This window comes from Muntiacus reevesi, chromosome 16 (genome assembly GCF_963930625.1).
Source record: "Muntiacus reevesi chromosome 16, mMunRee1.1, whole genome shotgun sequence".
Taxonomy (NCBI): domain Eukaryota; kingdom Metazoa; phylum Chordata; class Mammalia; order Artiodactyla; family Cervidae; genus Muntiacus; species Muntiacus reevesi.
The window spans coordinates 44,032,032-44,052,480 of NC_089264.1; the positions used below are offsets into that span (position 1 = coordinate 44,032,032).

The window sequence follows — 20,449 nt, forward strand, 5'->3', positions numbered from 1 at the left end:
CTGCAATGAACATCGGGGTGTATATAGCCTTTCAAATTATGGTTTTCTCCAGATGCATGCCTACGAGTGTGATTGTGGGGTCATATGGTAGCTCTGTGCAGCTTAGTATAAAAAAAATCCTAATCAAAAATGGGCAGAAGACCTAAATAGACATTTAATCAAAGAAGACATAGAGATGACCAGCAAACACATGAAAAAATGCTCAACATCATTAATTATTCCTGGAGATGGGAATTCTCTAATTCTTAGAGAAATGCATATCAAAACTACAATGAGGTATCACTTCACACTGATCAGAGTGCCAGTTGTTTAAAAAATCTGCAATAACTGCTGGAGGTGCAGAGAAAAAGGAACTCTCTTACACTTAGTAGTGGGAATATAAATTGGTACAGCCACTATGGAGAATAGTATGCAGGTTCCTTAAAAAACTAGCACTATTGCTTTAAAAAAAAGAAGTTTAGCGTAATATTCAGCATTTGAAAATGCTGATTGGAAGCTTAATTTTTTTCTCACATGCCCTTTGTTTTTGGTCATATGAGAAAGCATTTTCTTTTTTAGTTTATTCATTCATTTGATATTGAGCTAATACTGGGTATCTGCTATATGCCAGATACTCAAGTGGGCCTTGGAATACGTCAGGAACAAAACAGACAAAAATTACGTAAATCTTTAAGCGCTTGCTAACATTCTAACGGAGCTTGTGGGAAGGCAGGGAAGGGGGATCAGCCAGGTAGACAGTGGACAGCTGTAGCTTTAGTTTTCACTAGGATGTCATGGCAGAACTCATTAAGAAGGTAGCACTTAAAATGTGTACTGTATGCAGTGCTTGGGCAAGAGAATAAATATCTGGCAATTTTCCAGAGCTGTGCTAAAGCTGAAATTGGAGGACTGGGGATGTTTTAGATTAGGAACAGGATGTATGGCTTTTGCTCCCTAGGTCATTGTCTCCTGACTCAAGATCAAGGAGACTCGGTGTCAGTATATGCTGAATTTGTGACCTGCTTAGATTGACATCTTGAGTATAGTTAAGTTTGCATGTTCTGTTAATACTGAACATATTTTGGACAGTGAAGGTACTTGATTAACAGATAATTTAAATGAAATTATTGAATGGTTTTGTGGCCCTGAGCTCAGCAGTAGCAGGCAGTGAGAATTGACATTATTATTGTCTACTACGTGGCTGGAAATTTTATTAAATTTCCAGTGTATATGAACTTTGTTTTCTGTTTTTACTTTTCTTCCTTTTTCTTTTATATTTTAAAAAGTTTTTTTCCCTTTTTCTCCTTTCTCTTCCTTTTTATTTATTCTTCCTCTCATTCATGTCATTTCGAATAGTTTCAGTTTTTTTTCTTATCAGTTGGTTTTATATGTATATACATATATATATAAATTTTATATACATATAAATTTCTATGAAAAATCTAATTGTACCTTGTATTTCAGTTTTTCTTAGCTCTTCTGCCTGAAAAACACCTTCGTCATCATTTATCTGTACCCCTCTCAGAAGACTTAGTTTTAACCACACAGATATATCTGTCTGAAACAAGGAGAGTCACCTAAGAAAATAGGCAAAAGTAGGGTCAGAAAAAAGTAGGAGATAATACATATTTTTTTTTTTTTTGGGTGCACCGTTCCTGGAAGTACTGCAATACCAGGTCGATGCGTGGAGTGGACGGAGCAAGTTCCTATTCCAACTCCCTGCTCCAAAAATCCATTTAATATATTGTCCTCGGATAGAGGACGTATCAGATACTAAACTGATAAGAACAGATACTACACTTGATCTTAGCCAAAAGGCCGAGAAGCGATAGAGATAATACATTTAGAAAAGGATCACTGAGTTTTGAATTTCGTGGAGTACTGTTTCTAAAGGAATGTTGTAATTGGTGGTGGTTAGTTGATAAGTGTGTCTGACACTTACGACCCCATGGACTGTAGCCCGCCAGGCTCCTCTGTCCATGGGACTTCCCAGACAGGCATACTGGAGTGGGTTGCCATTTCCTTCTCTAGGGGGTCTTCCTGACCCGGGGATCGAACCCGCCTCTCCTTCATTGGCAGGCGAATTCTTTACCACTGAGCCACAGGGAAGGTCTTCTGAAGGAATAACTGCATGCATTCTTCTTAAGTTTTCTAAGTTAAAATTTCAACTTGTGTATTATTATCTATTATATAATAAATCCTCCCACCTTAATGGCTTACTAAGTCACTCATGGTTTTACCATCTCAGTTTCCATGCGTCAGAAATCCAGGTGCAGTTTAGCTGGGCTTCCTGGCTCTGAGCCTCTCACAGGCTGCAGTTAAGATGTCAGCTGGTGTACTTCCCGGAGGTCCAGTGGTTAAGACTTCATGCTCCCAATCCTGGGGTCACAAGTTTGATCCCTGGTCAGGGAACTAAGATCCTGTGTGCTGAGTGGTGTGGCAGGAATAAAACAGAAATAAAACAAAAAGATGTCAGGTGATCCTGCAGTCATCTCAAGGCCTGATTTGGGAAGGATCCACTTCAAGGCCGACTTACGTGGCTGTTGGCCCCCCTGGTCCTCCCTGGCCATTGGTTGGAGATGTTGGTTCTCTGTGACATGGCTGTCTCCCCTGGGCAGTGGGTTTCCCTCTGTGAGTGAGAGGGAGCTGAAGGGGGCAGGGGGGTGTAGGGTGGGGAGAGAGGAGGAAGCAGGAAGAGCGGACAACATGGAAATCAAAGTCTTTTTGTAACCACATCTTGGAAGTGATGTTTCATCCCTTTTTTGCTGTGTTCTGTTTGTCTACAATGAGTCCTTAGGTCCAGCTGATCCTCAGGGGAGGCAGTTACACTGGAGCACGAATAAGAGGATGTGGGGATTATTATGAGCCACCTTAGAGGCTGCTTACCATGGTTTGTTTTTGTTTTCTAACCAGAGATATTTGATAGGAGCTTCTCAAGCCACAGGATTATAAAAACAATAAAGTTATATAACTTCCTTCAAAAGGCTTCGCTTTATAAAGAAAGAAAATGAAGTTGCTCAGTCGTGTCCGACTCTTTGCGACCCCATGGACTGTAGCCCAGCAGGCTCCTCCGTCCATGGGATTCTCCAGGCAAGAATACTGTAGTGGGTTGCCATTTCCTTCTCCAGGGGATCTTCCTGACCCGGGGATTGAACCCTTGTCGCCTGGATTGCAGGCAGATTCTTCACTGTATGAACCACCAAGGGAAGGCCATATTTGTAATAGGATACATCTAACATTTTAGAGCATGTTAAATTTGATTAAAATCTACTGGGTAGTGCTTCACATACACAAATGTACAAGTACAACATAATTTGACTGAAGGATCACTTGGTATTCACCCAAAAAGGACAGGTGGGCAAAGTAAAATGAAGAGAGTAGGTGCTAAAGAATTCTTGCTGTTAAATTATAATTATTGAGGTATTTTCCTGTATGCTGAGATTTTTCATAGTTTCATAGTTCAATTATTTAAAGACTTGATGCCATAAAAACAGGCTTTAGTTCTTTCTGGAAAATAGTAGCAATTAGCATACAACTAGAGTAGTGGAGAACATTAATAGTTATTCCATAGAAAGAAGTTTTTCTATGGAAAAACTGGGAAATAGCTAATTTGCTTTTGTTACTGTAGGACTTCTCAAGCTTCTATTTGTGGGTTTATGTACTAAAATAATAGAAAACATTTATTTAGCATTTACTGTTTCTTCCACAATTGTAAGCACTTTGCACACACTCTGGTATGGACTCCTTATAGCAATGCTAGGAGCTAAGAATGTACAATAATTATCTATATGCAGACAAGGAAGTCCGTTTAGGGAGATCAGGCAAATGCCCAGGGCCACTGGCTTATAAGTGATAAAACAGACTGAACCCATGTTCTTGATTTCTAGTCTGTGTTGCTTTTCTGTGTTAATGTATATCATTAATCTCCATCATCAAGCCCTCCCTGATACAATTTATAAATAAATAACTGTATATAAGTAGTGTGTGTATAAAAATATTTTTACTATACAGTATATACGTACACGGGCTTCCCTGGTGACTCAGTGGTGAAGAATCCGCTTGCCAGTGCAGGGGATGCGGAATTGATCCCTGGGTCAGGAAGATCCCCTGGAGAAGGAAATGACAACACACTAGTATTCTTGCCGAGAAAATTCCATAGACAGAGGAGTCTGGCAGGCTATATATAGTCCATGGGGTCACAAGAGTTGGACGTGACTTAGTGACTGAGAAACATATACGTACATGCTGCTATATCAGTGTTTGTTTTTAAAATGTTTACAAAAATATAACTTAAAAATGATATAAGATTAAACACAAATGGAAGCTGTAATATTTTCTCCCTTTAAAGTGGATTAGATTGTACATCCCTTTGGCGTCTGGGCAATCAAATTGGAGACCACTGCAGTAATGAATGGTAAAGCAATGTCTGTTATCAGTCACAAAGGCTTCACTCCATTTTTGTAAGTACCAGCAACTGTGAGAATGTTTCACAAAAGCAAGTTTCTAAACACTGATAATGCTAATATTCTTCTCTAATTTTCCACTGTTCATTGTATACAGGTCTCTTTACTATATAGGATATCAGTTACTAATATTCTTATGGTCACTGCCCTGTTTCTTATGATTGAAATTAGCTCTGATACTGTGATATCTTTGAGAAATTATATTGTAGCTGGGCTTCCCTTGTGGCTCAGCTGGTAAAGAATCCGCCTGCAATTGGGAGACCTGGGTTCGATCCCTGGGACGGGAAGATCCCCTGGAGAAGGGATAGGCTATGCACTCCAGTATTCTGGCCTGGAGAATTCCATGGACTGTGTAGTCCATGGGGTCACAAAGAGTTGGACACAACTGAGCGCCTTTCACTTCATTTCATTGTAAGAATGGAGGAGAGGTCACACTCTTTACACTAATTTAGAAAAAGGCAGGGGATGACTCAGGCAGAAAATTTAGATATCATTTTGATGAGTGAATCAATGATTAAAATCTATACTTTATTTCCTTTGAACAGTATGCTTTTTGTAAATTTATAATTTTTCATTTTAGATGCAAATTCTTTTAATTTTTAAGTTGAATTTTTACTTGACATGTGTCTAATTATTGACCTGTAGAGATCACAAAAGGAGTAATGATTTTGAACACCTTTGAAGAGGAGTCTGTGCAAGAAATACCCTTCTCTTTTCAGGAGGAAGTTATCTGTTGGGGTTTATGCACCGTATTGTTTTTAAAATTTATTTTATTTTAAATTGGAAGATAATTACAATATTGTGATGATTTCTGCCATGCCTCAGCATGAATCAGCCATAGGTTTACGTATGTCTCTTCCTTTTTAAACCTCCCTTCCGCCTCCCTCCCCATCCCGCCCCTCTAGGTGGTCCCAGAGCGTGGGCTTTGGGTGCCAAGTCACACAGCAGACCCCCACTGGCTCTCTGCTCTACGTATGGTGATATACGTGTTTCAGTGCTACTCTCTGAAGCCGTCCCACCATCTCTGCTTCACTGTGTCCAGAAGTCTGTTCTCCCTGTCTGCATCTCTATTGCTGCGCTGTAGACAGGTTCATCAGTACCATCTTTCTGTGTTCCATATGTATACATTAATACATGGTATTTGTCTCTCTCTTTCTGACTCACTTCACTTTGTATGATAGGCTCTAGGTTCGTCCACTTCATTAGAACGGACTCAAATGCATTCCTTTTTATAGTTGAGTACTATTTCATTGTGTATATGTAGGATGTTCAAGGTGGTTTTAGAAAAGGCAGAGGAGCCAGAGATCAAATTGCCAACATCCGCTGGATCATCAGAAAAGCAAGAGAGTTCCGGAAAAACATCTATTTCTGCTTTATTGACTATGCCAAAGCCTTTGACTGTGTGGATCCCAAGAAACTGTGAAAAATTCTGAAAGAGATGGGGATACCAGACCACCTGACCTGCCTCTTGAGAAACCTGTATGCAGGTCAGGAAGCAACAGTTAGAACTGGACATGGAACAACAGACTGGTTCCAAATAGGAAAAGGAGTACATCAAGGCTGTATATTGTCACCCTGCTTATTTAACTTATATGCAGAGTACATCATGAGAAACGCTGGGTTGGATGAAGTACAAACTGGAATCAAGATTGCCGGGAGAAACATCAGTAACCTCAGGTATGCAGATGACACCACCCTTATGGCAGAAAGTGAAGAAGAACTAAAGAACCTCTTGATGAAAGTGAAAGAGAAGAGGGAAAAGATTGGCTTAAAGCTCAACATTCAGAAAACTTAGATCATGGCATCTGGTCCCATCACTTCATGGGAATAGATGGGGAAACAGTGGAAACAGTGGCTGACTTTATTTTTTTGGGCTCCAAAATCACTGCAGATGGTGATTGCAGCCATGAAATTAAAAGACTCATACTCCTTGGAAGGAAAGTTATGACCAACTTAGGTAGCATATTAAAAAACAGAGATATTATTTTGTCAACAAAGGTCCATCTAGTCAAGGCTATGGTTTTTCCAGTGGTCATGTATGGATGTGAGAGTTGGACTGTAAACAAAGCTGAGCGCCAAAGAATTGATGGTTTTGAACTGTGGTGTTGGAGAAGACTCTTGAGAGTCCCTTGTACTGCAAGGAGATCCAATCAGTCCATCCTAAAGGAGATCAGTCCTGGGTGTTCATTGGAAGGACTAATGTTGAAGCTGAAATTCCAATACTTTGGCCACCTGATGCAAAGAGCTGACTCATTTGAAAAGACCCTGATGCTGGGAAAGATTGAGGGCAGGAGGAGAAGGGGACAACAGAGGATGAGATTATTGGATGGCATCACCAACTCAATGGACATGAGTTCGAGTAAACTCTGGGAGTTGGTGATGGACAGGGAGGCCTGGCGTGCTGCAGTTCATGGGGTCACAAAGAGTTGGACACGACTGAGTGAATGAACTGAATTGAACCACAGCTTCTTTATCCATTCATCTGTCAACATCTAGGGTGCTTCCATGTCCTCGCTATTGTAGATAGTGCTGCGATGAACATTGGGGTGCATATGTCTTTTGGAGTTATGGTTTCCTTAGGGTACATGCCCAGTAGTGGGATTGCTGGATCATATGGTAGTTTCTTTCCTGATTTTTTAGGAAGTCTCTATACTATTCTCCATAGTGGCTGTATCAGTTTATGCACAGTGCTTTGATACCCTGTGACACATCAAAATCTGTTAAGTACTAATAAGTATGTCTGTCACTTTGCCTCATCTCTTCTCTGTCCTCTTGTTCCTCTAGCTTGTGTGCTGTGCTGAATGGCTTAAGTTATGTCTGATTCTTTGTGACCCTATGGACTGTAGCTTGCCAGACCCCTCATCCATGGGATTCTCCAGGGGATCTTTCCAACTCAGGGATCAAACCCGCGTCTCTTACATCCCCTGCGTTGGCAGGCGGGTTCTTTACCACTAGTGCCACCTGGAAAGCCCCAACTATAGCTCGTAGCTATTCAAAATAATTTGGAGGCTATAGACATGTTTTGGAAACAAGACAGAAATGAGGTTGGGGCACTCTTCTACTTTGCATTTAACCTACAGAGTGAGGAAATAAAGGCAGTGAACCCTTCAGACAAAGGGATCACTGCAGCCAAATCTGCAGGCCTCAAGGGAGAGAAGTAGATGAAAACATTTTTTATCTTTTTGAAAGGTTGCTGTAAGGAATAAATTGAAGGGTGTCCCAGGATAAGCAGCAGCTTGTTAGAAATGCAAAATTACAGGCCCTGTCCCAGCCCTACTGGATCAGAAACGTGGGGATAGAGCCCAGAAATCTGTGTTTTAACATGTTCTTCCATGATTCTGATGCCCACTCTGTACTTCAATAAATCTTGACAGTTTTTGCACTATGCTTTTGTAACAGTTTTTATAATATCAGGCATTATATTTGGCTTCTGTGATAGTCTTGGTCCCTGAACTTTGTGATTTCACTTTGGCCACATTCCACCTTAAAGAAGTTATAGACCTGCGGTTACTATGAAATAGGGCTGTGTGTTTTTTGAGGGAAATTCTTTGCTTTTGTTAAAGTAAGGTGGTTCTATAGACTGGAATAGTGATGAATCATTGTATAAATTATTTGGACAAATCTTAAGAAAACGTCTCATTTTATAGTTAAATAAATATAGTTAGAATGTTTCTTAGGTTCTAAATTTTCCATCCCGCTGCAACGCGTGTTTACTTGAGTACCTGGGCTCTTATATCTTTTCTTGACCATTATATTAATGTTACCTATTTACTAGACTTCCTCTTCTGTCTTTTACTTTTGCAGTTCATTTACCAGCTGCTATTGTTATCTTTTTATGATAGTTCATAAGAACTAACTCTCCTAGAATGTTTCAGTTCACGTACCTCCTTCTCTTTCAAAGCAAGTGCCGTAGAAACCAGAAGACTTTCTCTTTTATAACCGTCCTGACTGTCTCACCTCTGCCCCTTCCATCTCTGATATATTATGGTAGGTTCCCTCGTGATGATTCCTTAGTCACAGGTCTTTTGAGAATATCACTGGTCCTATACAGTTCAGTTATATACAGATTGAATATTAGGCTTTTGTTGTAGGACCTTAAATACAACAACAATTTCTATGGAAAGGTGGGTTTCAAATGGCAAATAAACTCTCTTACATGCAACTGGGAGTTAATTTGTGGCATGAGATCTGTATATAAAGACCACAAAACTTCTGAATTATTTTATGGTGTTGAAACTTTTGAAATTTTTGTTTCTTTCTGGGAGTTCCCACAATCCCTGCTTCAACTGGTAAATATTTTAGCCTTTTCCTCCAAATAATATCTGCCTTAGTATCCTTAGTCATGCCAAATGAAAATTATGTATTTTAATTTAATTAACGTTTCATTCCTGTCGCGTGAATTGTTAAGGTACCTTACAGGGGGTTTCGTGTTGGGTACTGTTACAGACTGGAAGCGGGCAGCAGTGTGGGGTGTGCATGAGGACCCGCATCTGCCCTCCTTCAGTTCCAGCCCGACTGTACCGCCAGTCCTGCTCTCTCCTCCCCCTCCTTGCCTGGGCACTGGCTGGATCACAGCATGGCACTGCATTTATGTAATTTTTTTTTTTTTTTGAGAATTTAGCACCCTTCACATTATTGTAAAAGATCTCTGAGTTCCAGTAGGTACAGGACCTATTTATTCCCATTTCACAAATGAATTAGATAAAATTGTACCTTTACTGGAACATTAACTCTATCTGCTGTTTATTGTGATTATGGGCAGGATGACCATATGATTCATTATCCAAACTGGAATACTCTTCAGAATGAAAGGAGGTCATATTAGTAATTACAGGAGGACAGCAGTTGTGAGTGAGGCGTGTCCCAGGCAAATGGGCAGTGCAGTTACCTCACTGTGTGTCTTATCTCAGTTTCCGGTTTACTGATTGTCTTTATCTGTTTACTCCTTTACTAAGTTGTTGTTAAGTTGATCTAAGTTTGTGCCAAGGTTTGTTCTGTTAATAAAGCTTGATTGGATCTATTTCAGTTTAGTTTATTATCTTAAGTCCTTTTACATGGTATAATTTGTTTTCTAGTAACATGATAGAGACTTGGGCATTTTTCTATTACTTTTTCTTAGAATTAAGTGATTTCTCTCTCTCTGTCTATTCTTTAGAAATAATGTAGTTTAACAGTATTTTCTGTATTAACCTAATACTCGCTGACCCTTTCATTGCTGTTAGTTATTTTTTTTAGTAGTAAGTTTCCTGACTTTCCCTCATTTTTATATGTGAAGAATTCAGTCTGAATTCTCCTATGGACCTATCCAGTGTTCATCCTGCTAGGCAGAAAGGAGCAGAACAAAGATGCGGGTTCGTTGTGTCAAGGTCACTTTTCTTTAAAAGGGGACAGTAGGTGTCTGTCAGATAGCTTACCGCGGTAGTGCTGACCAGGTGATTCCTGATTGACTGAATTAAGATTCCATTCCTGGGAGAGGGTGAAACCATAATTAAATTTTGTCTTGGTTTAGTGATGTGGGGCTTAGCATAAGTGACTCAGTTATGGGCCTGTTGTCTTTAATAGTTTTCCCATTTTGATCAGACCTTTGGCCTGAGAGGTGTAATCAAAATATAAGGTATTAATGTCCCTGCCAGCTACTCTGAAGTTCCTGCTGGTTTTGCTGACCCTCTGTGTGGTGTTGACAGGTCATGACTTCAGGTTCACAGTTTTTAAGTTGGTCATTCTCTTCACTCCTTTTCTGATATTCCAGTCTTAGGGAGAGAGAGAGCACTTGTTTGGTGGTTAGTAGCTGCGAACATTCACTTCAAGCTTTTGAGAGAATGCGGCATACCAGGGAGACTCTATGGGTATTATAAGGATAGTTCTTAATATCTGGAGTTCATTTTGAAGCCATGGTCCCCAAGACCCAAACCACTCAGATTCAAATAAGTCAAAGACAGACTCCGTTGAAACCGTCACTTTGTTAAGCCAAGTGGCTTGTTCAGTGATCTTATGTTGTTGAGTTTCAGCTCCCCCAGCAGTGTTAACCCAGGTTCAGCAGGTGGTGTTAGCCACAGCACAGGCACCTTCATGCTCAGCTAAAAGGTAACCAAGGGCTGTCCCATTACCATGAACAGCTTTGGCCAGAGAGTTAAGGATTTTTGTTGGACACCTGTTGCTTTTGCAGCAGATTCTGTAGTATCTTCAAGAGTAAAGGAGAGGTTCCTGATCAGAGCCTCAGATTTGTACTCACTTCTAACCAAAGTGGCTCAGACGGTAAGGCGTCTGTCTACAATGAGGGAGACCTGGGTTTGATCCCTGGGTCGGGAAGATCCCCTGGAGAAAGAAATGGCAACCCACTCCAGTACTACTGCCTGGAAAATCCCATGGTTGGAGGAGCCTGGTAGGCTACAGTCCATCAGGTGGCAAAGAGTTGGACACGACTGAGCGACTTCACTTTCACTTTCTAACCAAGGGAGGAAGTAGGGACCTGCCAAAGGTCCTGGATCATGAAGGCCTCCTGTTAGATTCCTTCTAACTTGTTGATGTAAATTCAGGGGAGTTGACCAATGAGGTATTTCAGTTTGACTGTGGATGGTTAGGGCTGCAGTTAGATCACCTAAGAGGCATTGCTAAGTTATGTGCCAGCCATCTAGGCATTCATAAGTCCAAGGAGAATGATAACCACTGCAGACAAAGATAAGTCCTGTCAAGGCACAGACTACTCCTGTGAAAATGGTACTGTTAATGGATCCATTTGCAGGCCTGGTTGGATTTGTCTGTTCCAAGCCATGGGTCAGTTAGGTTTTCAGTGAGTTTGAGAAGTAAATCTCCTAGCCTGAAATTAAAAAAAAAAAAAAAAGTTCTAAATTCCTTGCAAAGATGGGTGCTCCTAAGAACATGCAGGTGCAAATGTACTGTGATTTGTATAGGTATTTGTGTCTAATTGAGAAAGTACAGTTAAAATTGGAGAAAGGTTAGAACAAGGCCATGGATGTTCTGGCTATAAAATTTGGACTCTGACTTCCAGGGAGTTTGATTGTAGTTTGTTCGTTCCCTCCCTTCTTCCCTCCTTCCTTCCTTCCATCCTTCTTTCCTTTTTTGTAGTTTGTGTTGACATTGGGAATAGACAGAAAATTGGGAGGACGAGGGGGTCTCTGGCATCAAGGACAGATTGAAATTTTTTGATATGAATTTCAGCAATCTAAAGGGTTACCTCTCTTAGCAGTGGCTTGGGAGATAAGGATGATGGCTTTATCTTTCCAGGTCAGTATCAGAGTAAAGGAAAGAAAGAGAAGAAGAAAGTGTTTCATGTTTAGTAAAGTATGAAGTCTTGACCCAGCAGCTTGGATGGAAGTAGTCTGCCTTGATGCTGGCAACCTCTCTGACTGGTCAGTTTGATTTGCAGATCTCCAGTGCTTGTACAGGACCTGATGTCAGGTGGAGCCTTCAGCTGTGAACCATGGACCCAGGTTTAATGCCTTCTAGTTTCACTGTAGTGTCAGTGCTCAGAAGCACTTGGTAAGGTCCCTTCAAGTGGGGCTCAGGCATTGACTTCCTCTGATGATATTTCCAGAATACCCAGTCATTAGGCTCTGGACTGTGACCTACAGGGTCCTTTAAATTGGAATCTGGGAAAGCTTTTTTAACCTGTTGATAATAGGCTTTAGCATAAGATATTATAACAGGTAATCATATTAGCGTGTGATAAAGGGATCAGAAAGTTGTATACCAGTAGTTTATATCGAGTAGTTTGTTTCCTAAAAGGAGTACAGCAGCAGACCCCGACCAAGAAGCAGTACCTTAGGCCAAAGGAAGCCAGTAGTTTCAGTGAGTTTTGCAATGCTTTTTTTGTTAAGGGTTGTATAATCTGCCTAGTGAAGTGGGTTCCTTGATCACTGGAGGTTGTGGGAGGTAGACTCAAGTGGGACACATGTTTTCTAACAGTTTCTCTTCTGCTGTGAGGACATTAGCCTTGTGGCTAAGGGAGGCTTCAGGTCATCTGAAAAACATACACACGCTAACAGAAACATACTGATAAGTCATTCAAGGTGGCAGTTGAGTAGTTTTCCCAGGAGTGGACCTGACCGGCCCGACACTGGTGGTAGACTGTTTTCACAGTTTTATAGGAGTGTCCTCATGCATGTCTGTTCATGATCTGAGTCATCTTAACTGTCCCATGGTTGGTAACGGGATGTAAAATCCGGAAGATGGGGTTTGCCAGGGAGTCGGGAAGAACCCGACTTGGTTCTTGGTTGGGTTTCCATAGCCCCAAATAGTCATTCAATTTGTAACCGTTATTTGCCCATTGTGGTTTCTCCTGTTTAGGAACAGAGTGTTTCCATGTTGCAAGGACATCAGGATGGCAGAAATATGGCAGCATGTGGTCAGTTTTTGCAGAAACAGAATGGACTTTATCCACATGTACCATGACCTTTATAAACCTTGCTGCTGCCAGTACGTGAAAATCAGCCAGGACATTTCCCCAATAGCCAGGTTTAGTCCTTTTAGTGTGAGCCTAAATTTTGATACAATTTAGAAGGTAAGAGAACAGTAATAAGAAGGTCATCAACTTGTTGTCCATTTTTGATTGAAATCTCAGTGGATATAAGAAAACCCATTTGTTTACATAATGTCCCCAAGTCATGAAGTGAAGTGAAGTGAAGTTACTCAGTCGTGTCCAATTCTTTGGGACCCCGTGGACTGTAACTGGTCAGGCTCCTCCATCCATGGGATTCTCCAGGCAAGAATACAGGAGTGGGTTGCCATTTCCTTCTCCAGGGATCTTCCTGACTCAGGGATCAAACCTGGGTCTCCCACATTTGCAGGCAGACGCTTTACCCTCTGAACCACCAGAGAAGCCTCAAATCATAGATGACCCTAAAGGCACACCAGCGGTCAGTATAAATATTAATAACTTGTCCTCCTGATAATTTGCGTTTTTTCTGGTAAGGGCATGGAGCTCTGCTTGTTGCACTGATTTAGCTTGTGGGAGGTTTCCCCTCTCAAGTAGTTCGTATCAAGTAGTAATAGCATAGCCAGCTGGGAAATTCCCACTTTCATTTTTACAGTATGATCTATCAACAAACAAAATTAGATCAAGATTAGTCAAAGGGGCATCTCAGAAATTGGTGTTACAAAATGGGATGTTATTATCTCATCGTCATGGGGTTCACTCTTAGTAGGCAAGGGTAGTAATGAAGCCGAATTAATAACACTGCAGCATTTAAGATGCAGATTAAGGTGATGAAAGCAGAAGACTCTTGTAAGCGGTTAGACTGCTTGCAGAGAAATGCTGAGTCTATTCAGAATTAAGAAGACTTTGGACAGCATGTGGAGTTTGTAAGTAAATATCATTTCCTAGGATTAAATCTGAGGCTTCTACTGACTTCACTGCTGCAGCTATAGCCTTAAGGCAGTTGGGAGAGGCACAAACAGCTGAATTGAGTTCTATGCTATAATAGGCAATAGGCCTGTGTTTATCGCCTTGGTCTTCTTGCAGGAGCATTTCCAGGGCTTGGTTGTCTTGTTCATGTACAAATAAGGTGAAAGACTTTGAATTGTTAGGTAGCCCTAGGGCAGGTGGTTCTTACAGGCTTTGTTTAAGTCTTATGACAGCCTACTCAAAGAAGGAATTTAGAGGTTGAAATTTTAGTTAGTTCATAGAGTGGGGAAGCTGATAGAGAAAAGTTAAGAACCCGTAGCCTAACCGTAGCCCGGCAGGCGTAGGAATCCACAGACCTTTCCCTTAGTTTTGGGCCTACGAAATAACTGGTGCAATTTAATTCTTTTTGAAGATAGCTGGAATCCTTTAGCACTTAAGATTATGACCTAGGTGATGAATAGTGTTCAGGATCTTTTGCAGTCTGTTCGTAATCTTCCCTTTTCTCCTTACCATTTGCCATGCAGCTTCTTTACACGCTCCTTACTCTTGACAAAGTGAACTATTGACAGACAGCTCTCTGTACACACCCTGTATTCTTATGCTTGCAAAGCACTTCACTCAAGATTTCTCAGTTTCTTCTTGTTCCATTTTTTTGTTTGTTTGTTTTAATCTTTTGGCTGCACCGCGTGGCATGTGAAATCTTATTTCTCTGACCAGGGATCGAATCCGTGCCTCATGCATTGACAGCACAGGAGTCTTAACCACTGGACCGCCAGGGGAGTCCTCTTGTTGCGTTTTCTTGTCAAATTATATCCAGTTTCTTAAGATTAATTTTAAGATTTAGCTGAAATAGGACTTATAAAGTTTTTCCTTTTTTTTTTTTTCCTGTATTTTTTTCCTGTCTATTTTCTAAACCTGAATAATCCCTTACATTGCACTGTGTTTTTCCCTTGGGGTATTTGTTGGCTTATAGTTTAGCTTGACCCTTATTTTCATTTTATTTCCTTCTTTCAGTCAACTCTTTGCGTTTTACCTGTCCCATATTAGTTACTTAACATATGTGTGCTGAGGGAAATTGAACTCTTTCTGTCAGCTGTAAAAGGATGCCCAAAAAACCAACATTCTCTGAGTAGACATGAATTCCAGTTACGATCCTGAGTCTCACTGATGGAAATATTTTACCTCTTCCTGTACTCTCTTTTCTACAGTTGAAAACCACGAATGATAGAAAAAGATGTTTAAAATTTATAATATATTGTAAATTAATGAAATCTCTTAAAGGTTGGTTTTCTTAATGATCCTGAGATATCAGCAGTACATTTAAATCATCTAAGTGAGTAAACTTATGCATATAAATATAAGACAATGAGTTTCCTAACAGTCTTGATGGTTTAAATATTTGAGGTATGTTTTACATTCAGTTCAGTGCAGAGGTTTAAAATACACACTTTGATGATTTTTGACAAATGTGCCCAGATAACCATGATGGTGTGGTCATTCACCAAGAACCAGACATCCTGCAGTGTGAATTCAAGTGGGCCTTAGGAAGCATTACTACCAGTAAAACTAGTGGAGGTGATGGAATTCCAGCTAATCTTTTTAAAATACTAAAAGACAATGGTGTTAAAGTGCTGCACTCAATATGTCAGCAGATTTGGAAAATCAAGCAGTGACCACAGGACTGGATAAAGGTCAGTTTTCATCCTAATTCCAAAGAAGAGCAATGCCAAAGAATGTTCCAACTACCATACAATTGCACTCATTTTACATGCTAGCAAGATAATGCTCAAAATCCCTCAAGTTAGACTTCATCAGTATGTGAACCAAGAACTTCCAAATGTACAAGCTGGATTTAGAAAAGGCAGAGGAACCAGAAATCAAATTGTCAACATTTCTTAGATCATAGAGAAAGCAAGGGAATTCCAGAAAAACATCTACTTTATTAACTAAGTTCATGTTTCATTGACTAAGATAAAGCCTTTGACTTTGTGATCCACATGGATCACAACAAACTGGAAAATAGAGATGGGAATACCAGATCATCTTGCCTGTCTCCTGAGAAGCCTATATGTGGGTCAAGAAGCAATAGTTAGAACCTTACATGAAACTACTGACTGGCCCAAGATTGGGAAAGGAGTAAGACACGACTGTATATTGCCACTGTTATTTAACTTATATGTAGAGTACACCATGTGAATGCCTGGATGGGTGAGTTTACAAGCTGGAATCAGGATTGCTGGGGGAAATATCAGCAGCCTCAGATACACAGATGATACCGCTCTAACAGCAGAGAGTGAAGAGGAAATAAAGAGCCTCTTGATGAGGGTGAAGGAGGAGAGTGAAAAAGCTAGCTTAGAACTCAGCATTCTCAAAACTAAGATCATGGCATCTGGTCCCATCACTTCATGGCAAACAGAAGGCGAAAAAGTGGAAGCAGTGACAGATTTTCTCTTCTTGGGCTCCAAAATCACTGCAAATGTTGACTGTAGTCGTGAAACTAGAAGATGCTTGCTTCTTGGAAGGAAGGCTGTGACAAACCTAGTATGTGGGTATTTAGTCGCTCAGTCATGTCAGACTCTCTGCAGCCCCATGAACTGTAGTCCACTAGACTCCTCTGTCCAGGGAGATTCTCCAGACAATACTGGAGTGGATTGCCATGCCCTCCTCCAGGGGATCTTGCCAACTCAGGGATCGAACCCAGGCCTCCTGAGTTACAAGTGAATTCTTTACTCTCTGAGACACCAGGGAAGCCCAAGAATACTGGAGTGGGTAGCCTATCCCTTCTCCAGGGGGTCTTCTTGACCCAGGAATCGGGGTCTCCTCCATTGCAGGCGGATTCTTTACCAGCTGAGCTACCACAGAAGCCCATGACAAACCTTGACAGTGTATTAAAAAGCAAAGACATCGCTTTTCCCACAAAGGTCCGTATAGTCAAAGCTATGGTCTTTCCACTAGTCATGTACAGATGTGTGAGTTGGATCATAAAGAAGGCTGAGTGCCAAAGAATTGATGCTTTCAAATTGTGGTGCTGGATAAGACTCTTGCAAGTCCCTTGGACAGCAGGGAGCTCAAACCAGTCAATATTAAGGAAAATCAACCCTGAATACTCATTGCAAGGACTGATGCTGAAGCTGAAACACAGGACTTTGGCTACCTTATGCAAACAACTGATTTATTGGAAAAGATCCTGATGCTGGGAAAGATTGAAGGCACAAAGAGAAGAGGGTGGCAGATGATGAGATGGGTGGATGGCATCACTGATGCAATGTACATGCGCTTGGGTGAAGTCTGCGAGATGTTGAGGGACATGGAGGCCTGGCATGCTGCAGTTCATGGGGTCCCAAAGAGTGGACCCAACTTAGCGACTGAACAGTAACAACAAAAATACACCCATGTATTTACCATCCCATTTGAGATAAAGAACATTTTGATTCTCAAATTTTGAAACTCTCATTTTCTTTTGTAGAAGACGAGAAATCTTTGTGATGCTTTAAATCTATTAAGTGTAATTGGCCAGTAATTTTCCTTTAACTCCCCATTGCTAGTTTATTTCTCACATTTTGTGGTATATTTGAAATCTCATTCTAGCGATTCAGTGACTAACCAAAGATATTAGAATTCAGGTAGGAAAGATTTTTTCCTCTCTCGTTGTCAATGACCACATAACTTCAGGGGAGGGTTCATCCACCTGCATTCATATCTATAAACTCTGTATCTGTCCTATTACTGTGGATTCACTGTTTGTGCTCTTGGCAAAAATTGAATTCATGCATTTAGGCATTCAGTCTCATCTACTTTTTGTCACTCTTCAGCATTTTTCTCTCTTCTTCAAGAACCATATTTTCCATTTTCTACTGGATTTTTCTTATCTGACTCAAACCTGCCATTATTTCCCCACCTTATAACCACAGGAAAATAAAAACTTCTCTTGACTCTACTTTTCCCTTTGGTTACTGCTTAATTACTTTATCCTTGCTTTCCAATGAGATCCCATGAAAGGACTTGTGTAGTATCTCTCTCATCTTGTTGTTTCTTGAACTCATGTAAACTTTCGCCTCTTGCTCACCAGAGATGTCTATATTGCTATGCAGTGGTCAATTGTCAATTGTTATATCACTTTTTGGTATCATGATATAGTTAAACACACTCTCCTTTTTAAACATGAAATTTTCACTTGCTTCCATGAATCTACACTTTCCTTATTTCTTGCTATATTAGTTGCTTCTTTTCACTTCCTTTGCTGATTTCCTCTTCATCTCCCTGACTGCCTAATGTTGGAGTGCTCTGAACTTAGTGTTTATACCTCTTTGCCTGTTTATACCTACCTCCTTGGTGGTGAAGTATACTTCCTTCCTCATTTCAAGGCTTTCAAATACCTTCTGCTGATTGGTATCCTGAGTTCTGGTTTTATATATCCAACTGCATCAACACTTTTATTTGGATGTCTAATAGTACATTTAGACTTATGTTGTTGTTCAGTTGCTAAGTCATGTCTGACTGTGACCTCATGAACTGCAGCATGCCAGAATTCCCTGACCTTCACTACCTCCCTGAGTTTGCTCAAACTCATGTGCATTGAGTCAGTGATGCCGTGCAACCATCTCATCCTCTGTCGTCCCCTTTTCCTCTTGCCCTCAGTCTTTCCTAGCATCAGGGTCTTTTCTGATGCATCAGTTGTTGGCACCAAGTGGCCCAAGGATTGGAGCTTCAGCTTCAGCCACAGTCCTTCCAATTAATATTCAGGGTTGATTTCCTTTAGGATTGACTGGTTTGATCTCCTTGCTGTCCAAGGAGACTCTTAAGAGTCTTCACCAACACCACAGCTGGAAAGCATCAATTCTTCAGCACTCAGCCTTCTTTATGGTCCAACCCTCACATCCATACGTGACTACTGAAAAAATCATAGCTTTGACTATACAGACCTTTGTCAGCAAAGTGATGTCTCTGCTTTTTAATACACTGTCTAGATTTGTCATAGCTATTCTTCCAAGGAGCAAGCGTATTTTAATTTCATGGCTGCAGACACTGTCCCCATTGATTTTGGAGCCAAAGAAAATCTGACACTGTTTCTACTTTTTCCTCATCAATTTGCCATGAAATGATAGGGCCAGATGCCATGATCTTAGTTTTTTGAATGTTGATTTTTAAGCCAACTTTTTCACGCTCTTCTTTCACCTTCATCAAGAGGCTCTTTAGTTCCTCTTCACTTTCTGCCATTAAAGTGGTATCATCTGCATATCTGAGGTTGTTGATATTTCTCCCAGCAGTCTTGATTCTAGCTTGTGAGTCATCTGGCCCAGCATTTCTTAGACTTCAGTTGTTCAAAATTTGTTACTGATTTTCTGCTTACCTCAGATCTTTTCTCAGTTGTCTTCATTTCTAACAGTGAAATTACTGTTTAAGCAGTGTATATAAGAAGCATTAACTGGCCTCCCAAAATTTGCATCATCTTTGATGTTTTGTGATTTTTTTTTTACTATTACTATTCATATCTGAGATCCATTAATCTATTAGAGGCTGCAGAATGCTGATATTTTAATGCCATTCTCCTTTCTTGCTAGCTGGAATACTACTTTAGAGAAAAATCAGTTATTGGAATTTCTATTTATGTGGGAAAGGCTGGATAAATCCTTGATTCTTTCCTCTTATTTATAGATTTTAAAAATAACTAGGTATTTTCCAAGAGTTCTCCAAAGGAGATAGAAATATGTGTGTGTATGTGTGCGCACGCGCGCGTGTGTGTAGTATCATGAACTCATAGATATAAATGAATTTCAGGATGTTATTATTGTTATCATCTGTTTCATTGTTTAAACTGTGCCAGTATTTGACCAGTGGAAGCTTATTGAAGCTTGCCCTGGGTCTTTTTGCCCCAACCTGAGTAGGCTTCCCCGATGGCACTAGTAGTAAAGAACCTGTCTGCCAATGCAGGTTGTGCATAACAGACATAGATTCTATCCCTGGATCGGGAAGATCTGGAGGAGGGCACGACAACCTATTTCAGTATTCTTGCCTGGACAATCCCATGATCAGAGGGGCTGCAGTCCATAGGTTCGCACAGAATCGGATTAACTGAAGTGACTTGGCACACACACATGAGTAGCCTTTGATAGGTTTCTTGTTTTCTGCTGTAATAAGCTGTTCCAGGCTCTGCTTTACAAGCTGCTTTACATAGCTGGTTCCAGAGTTCCACTTTCTTTAGCCATCTCTTATGGGGACTTGATTGTTTTTATTGCAAAACAATTTCTGACAGACCGTAGTTAAGGTGCTAGCAGAGCTATTAGTCATTCATTGTTCCTAAAAGTTCTTTCAGTGGACAGAGTAAGAAACATTTTATTGTTTTGTTTTGTTTTGACTAAAGGTGATACTATGAATTCAGCCTGAGATTTAAGATTCAAATTTAGTACTATGGGGTTTTTATTTAACTTTATTGATCTTACCCTTGTAATCCCATTGAAACTCTTTGTGCTTAATACCAGCATAATTACTCACTAGAATTATTCCACAGTAGGTACCCACCAGTCTCAGGATAATAGTACTAATATTAACTCCAAGATGTGATTACTAAAAGCAGTTTAAACCCTTTCTTTTTTAATTCTTGTTTTTGTCCAAAAGGTATATTCCCCCGGAGATACATGATTAA

At 40.4% G+C, this 20,449-nt stretch overlaps 1 protein-coding gene and 1 non-coding gene across 4 annotated transcripts in view; one reads left to right on the forward strand and one right to left on the reverse strand.

Annotated features, from left to right (window-relative positions):
- The window catches only part of STIM2 (stromal interaction molecule 2), a 163,618-nt gene that overhangs the window by 66,664 nt on the left and 76,505 nt on the right, over positions 1-20,449 (forward strand). The gene's annotated exons all lie outside the window — the stretch shown is intronic.
- LOC136148161 (U2 spliceosomal RNA) lies at positions 1,619-1,809 on the reverse strand. Its single transcript, XR_010659456.1, has one exon. It is a non-coding gene; the product is annotated as a U2 spliceosomal RNA (small nuclear RNA).